Genomic DNA, 5,000 nt, shown 5'->3' on the forward strand with positions numbered 1-5,000 from the left:
TAGTTAGCAGGCTAGAGTCTCGTTCGTTATCGGAATTAACCAGACAAATCGCTCCACCAACTAAGAACGGCCATGCACCACCACCCACCGAATCAAGAAAGAGCTATCAATCTGTCAATCCTTCCGGTGTCCGGGCCTGGTGAGGTTTCCCGTGTTGAGTCAAATTAAGCCGCAGGCTCCACTCCTGGTGGTGCCCTTCCGTCAATTCCTTTAAGTTTCAGCTTTGCAACCATACTTCCCCCGGAACCCAAAAGCTTTGGTTTCCCGGAGGCTGCCCGCCGAGTCATCGGAGGAACTGCGGCGGATCGCTGGCTGGCATCGTTTATGGTTAGAACTAGGGCGGTATCTGATCGCCTTCGAACCTCTAACTTTCGTTCTTGATTAATGAAAACATACTTGGCAAATGCTTTCGCTTCTGTTCGTCTTGCGACGATCCAAGAATTTCACCTCTAACGTCGCAATACGAATGCCCCCGCCTGTCCCTATTAATCATTACCTCGGGTTCCGAAAACCAACAAAATAGAACCGAGGTCCTATTCCATTATTCCATGCACACAGTATTCAGGCGGGCTTGCCTGCTTTAAGCACTCTAATTTGTTCAAAGTAAACGTGCCGGCCCACCGAGACACTCAATAAAGAGCACCCTGGTAGGATTTCAACGGGGTCCGCCTCGGGACGCACGAGCACGCACGAGGCGGTCGCACGCCTTCGGCTCGCCCCACCGGCAGGACGTCCCACGATACATGCCAGTTAAACACCGACGGGCGGTGAACCAACAGCGTGGGACACAAATCCAACTACGAGCTTTTTAACCGCAACAACTTTAATATACGCTATTGGAGCTGGAATTACCGCGGCTGCTGGCACCAGACTTGCCCTCCAATAGATACTCGTTAAAGGATTTAAAGTGTACTCATTCCGATTACGGGGCCTCGGATGAGTCCCGTATCGTTATTTTTCGTCACTACCTCCCCGTGCCGGGAGTGGGTAATTTGCGCGCCTGCTGCCTTCCTTGGATGTGGTAGCCGTTTCTCAGGCTCCCTCTCCGGAATCGAACCCTGATTCCCCGTTACCCGTTACAACCATGGTAGGCGCAGAACCTACCATCGACAGTTGATAAGGCAGACATTTGAAAGATGCGTCGCCGGTACGAGGACCGTGCGATCAGCCCAAAGTTATTCAGAGTCACCAAGGCAAACGGACCGGACGAGCCGACCGATTGGTTTTGATCTAATAAAAGCGTCCCTTCCATCTCTGGTCGGGACTCTGTTTGCATGTATTAGCTCTAGAATTACCACAGTTATCCAAGTAACGTGGGTACGATCTAAGGAACCATAACTGATTTAATGAGCCATTCGCGGTTTCACCTTAATGCGGCTTGTACTGAGACATGCATGGCTTAATCTTTGAGACAAGCATATGACTACTGGCAGGATCAACCAGGGAGCTGCGTCAACTAGAGCTGAGCAGCCGGCCGCCCGGGAGTGTGTCCCGGGGGCCCGCGCGAACACGCAAGCGTCCGCTCAATTATTCTGCAAACAGGAGGAGGCTGAGCTCCCCTGCACAACACACCTCGAAACCCTCTCAGGTCCCGGCGGCGCGCAGCGCCGTCCTAAGTACTTGGTCGGGTTCGAGAGAGGCGCAATCGCCCGGAGTTAGGCGAGTAGACGCTTTAGGTGCGACCACCCGTGCTCCCAACTGAGCTTGCCGCTGCCGACAGAGGCCCGGGAGCGTGCTGTCGTGGCATTGCCGGCGGGAGACAACACGCGCCACCTACGGTGACCGGCAGCTCCAACGCCAGCGCCACAGAAGGACAAAAGCCCCACTTGGGTGCCGAAGCGAACTCTCCCAGCACAGCGCACGCGCCAACACGTCCGCACAGCTGCGATACAAACCACCTGCGAGAACCGCTGGGGCGACCGAGCAGCAGACGGCGTCGCGGCGCCGAGCGCCGGGCGGCGGCGCATCCTCAGCGCACACAGTCCTCAATCGGACCAGCACACTGCAGATGGCCACCGCGCTTCGCACCGGGCCCGCGAGGACCTACTTTGGCCGCAAGGCGCCGCGAGCAGGGGGCGCCGGCGCGCAGCTGCGCCGCCTGCCGCGTCCGTCGGCCGGCGCGCCTGCCACTGGCCGCCCCCACCAGCCGGCTGTAGCGCGTGCGCCCACGCACCGCGCTGCCAGCACGCCGGGCGGCCCCCCCTCACCGGCCGGGGACGGTCCCACCCAGCCACCGCCGCGTATCGCCTCACACCCAGATCCCCTTTCGCGTTCGTGGGCATGGTGGGTCCCCTTTCACGTTCGTGGGCATGGTGGGTATCCCTGAAACAACCGGTTAATAGCTCGACCGATCGTCGCCAACACTGATTCACCTCTAGCGAGAACAACCGCACCACAACGGGTTACCTGTTGTTCATTTGCGTAACGTCACCAGCAAACGTAGACGTCCATCGCCATTTGCAACGAGTATTGCATGCCTGTGTCAGGTGTCACAACACACTACGTCTGCCCACATAGACGCAACAACATGTGCACGCCTCGAGAACACGTGGAAGGTAGCCCCCGTACGTATGCGGTGTCCATTGCGCGAACGACTGTCAGCCGGCCTCTGCAGGATGTCGCAGATGTGGAACGCGGTGCAACATGCTATCACGGTGTGTGAGAAGAGACGACTACGTCCGAATACACGCTCCACTACATCAACAGACTGCTCATGCTGATCGCCATCCAGGGCGTCCGTTCCTCCCACACGTCTGAATGGCGTACCACACTGCAATCCAGCTCTTATAGGGAGACGACACGTAGCTGCGTGCACAATATTTGGACTGTATGGTCTGCCGTTGCTAGGCGCAGTCGTCGTACGGTCACACATGTGCCACGATGTATCATTCAGTACATACGGACCAATGTGCAGTACAGTTTGTGGGTTTTGCGTACATCGGCGGACAGGTGACAGGCCGTACCACAACGTAGGCTGAGTACGTCGGCATGCGAAGGGCATTGAACATGCAAACTTCTCAACGACCAGCTTGCGAAGGCAGGGGGGAAGGGGGGGGGGCATGTACGTCCTGCTGCTATCCACATTACAGTGTATAGCAGGAGCATGTGGAAAGTCAGCAACACCTGCAAGGTGTTTAACATGACGCGATACACAGGGGACCGGGCAGTGCGAATAGCGAACTATATTGCGAGGGTTGCGGTTAGGCAACACTACACTAATTTAACGAGTTGCATAACAATTACAGAGCAGGTTCAGCGACAACGTGCGTCAGGTTAAGGCGCAATATAGGTTAGGTTGAGGCACAATATAGGTTAGGTTAAGGCACAACATGGGTTACGTTAAGGCACAAATTGGGTTACGTTAAGGCACAACATGGGTTACGTTAAGGCACAACATGGGTTACGTTAAGGCACAAATTAGGTTACGTTAAGGCACAAATTAGGTTACGTTAAGGCACAAATTAGGTTACGTTAAGGCACAAATTAGGTTACGTTAAGGCACAAATTAGGTTACGTTAAGGCACAAATTAGGTTACGTTAAGGCACAAATTAGGTTACGTTAAGGCACAAATTAGGTTACGTTAAGGCACAAATTAGGTTACGTTAAGGCACAAATTAGGTTACGTTAAGGCACAAATTAGGTTACGTTAAGGCACAAATTAGGTTACGTTAAGGCACAAATTAGGTTACGTTAAGGCACAAATTAGGTTACGTTAAGGCACAAATTAGGTTACGTTAAGGCACAAATTAGGTTACGTTAAGGCACAAATTAGGTTACGTTAAGGCACAAATTAGGTTACGTTAAGGCACAAATTAGGTTACGTTAAGGCACAAATTAGGTTACGTTAAGGCACAAATTAGGTTACGTTAAGGCACAAATTAGGTTACGTTAAGGTACAATATGGGTTAGGTTAAGGTACAATATGGGTTAGGTTAAGGTACAATATGGGTTAGGTTAAGGTACAATATGGGTTAGGTTAAGGTACAATATGGGTTAGGTTAAGGCACAACGTAGGTTAGGTTAAGGCACAACATAGGTTAGGTTAAGGCACAACATAGGTTAGGTTAAGGCACAACATAGGTTAGGTTAAGGCACAACATAGGTTAGGTTAAGGCACAACATAGGTTAGGTTAAGGCACAACATAGGTTAGGTTAAGGCACAACATAGGTTAGGTTAAGGCACAACATAGGTTAGGTTAAGGCACAACATAGGTTAGGTTAAGGCACAACGTAGGTTAGGTTAAGGCACAACGTAGGTTAGGTTAAGGCACAACGTAGGTTAGGTTAAGGCACAACGTAGGTTAGGTTAAGGCACAACGTAGGTTAGGTTAAGGCACAACGTAGGTTAGGTTAAGGCACAACGTAGGTTAGGTTAAGGCACAACGTAGGTTAGGTTAAGGCACAACGTAGGTTAGGTTAAGGCACAACGTAGGTTAGGTTAAGGCACAACGTAGGTTAGGTTAAGGCACAACGTAGGTTAGGTTAAGGCACAACGTAGGTTAGGTTAAGGCACAACGTAGGTTAGGTTAAGGCACAACGTAGGTTAGGTTAAGGCACAACGTAGGTTAGGTTAAGGCACAACGTAGGTTAGGTTAAGGCACAACGTAGGTTAGGTTAAGGCACAACGTAGGTTAGGTTAAGGCACAACGTAGGTTAGGTTAAGGCACAACGTAGGTTAGGTTAAGGCACAACGTAGGTTAGGTTAAGGCACAACGTAGGTTAGGTTAAGGCACAACGTAGGTTAGGTTAAGGCACAACGTAGGTTAGGTTAAGGCACAACGTAGGTTAGGTTAAGGCACAACGTAGGTTAGGTTAAGGCACAACGTAGGTTAGGTTAAGGCACAACGTAGGTTAGGTTAAGGCACAACATAGGTTAGGTTAAGGCACAACATAGGTTAGGTTAAGGCACAACATAGGTTAGGTTAAGGCACAACATAGGTTAGGTTAAGGCACAACATAGGTTAGGTTAAGGCACAACATAGGTTAGGTTAAGGCACAA

At 51.4% G+C, this 5,000-nt stretch overlaps 1 non-coding gene across 1 annotated transcript in view; it reads right to left on the reverse strand.

Moving 5' to 3' along the window:
• Positions 1 to 1,446, reverse strand: part of LOC126443849 (small subunit ribosomal RNA) — a 1,909-nt gene extending 463 nt beyond the window's left edge. Inside the window, exon 1 of the ribosomal RNA XR_007582225.1 lies at positions 1 to 1,446. This exon is cut by the window's left edge and continues 463 nt beyond it. This is a non-coding gene — a ribosomal RNA (small subunit ribosomal RNA).
• Positions 1,447 to 5,000: the final 3,554 nt, after the last annotated feature.

This window comes from Schistocerca serialis, unplaced genomic scaffold (assembly GCF_023864345.2).
Source record: "Schistocerca serialis cubense isolate TAMUIC-IGC-003099 unplaced genomic scaffold, iqSchSeri2.2 HiC_scaffold_197, whole genome shotgun sequence".
NCBI lineage: Eukaryota > Metazoa > Arthropoda > Insecta > Orthoptera > Acrididae > Schistocerca > Schistocerca serialis.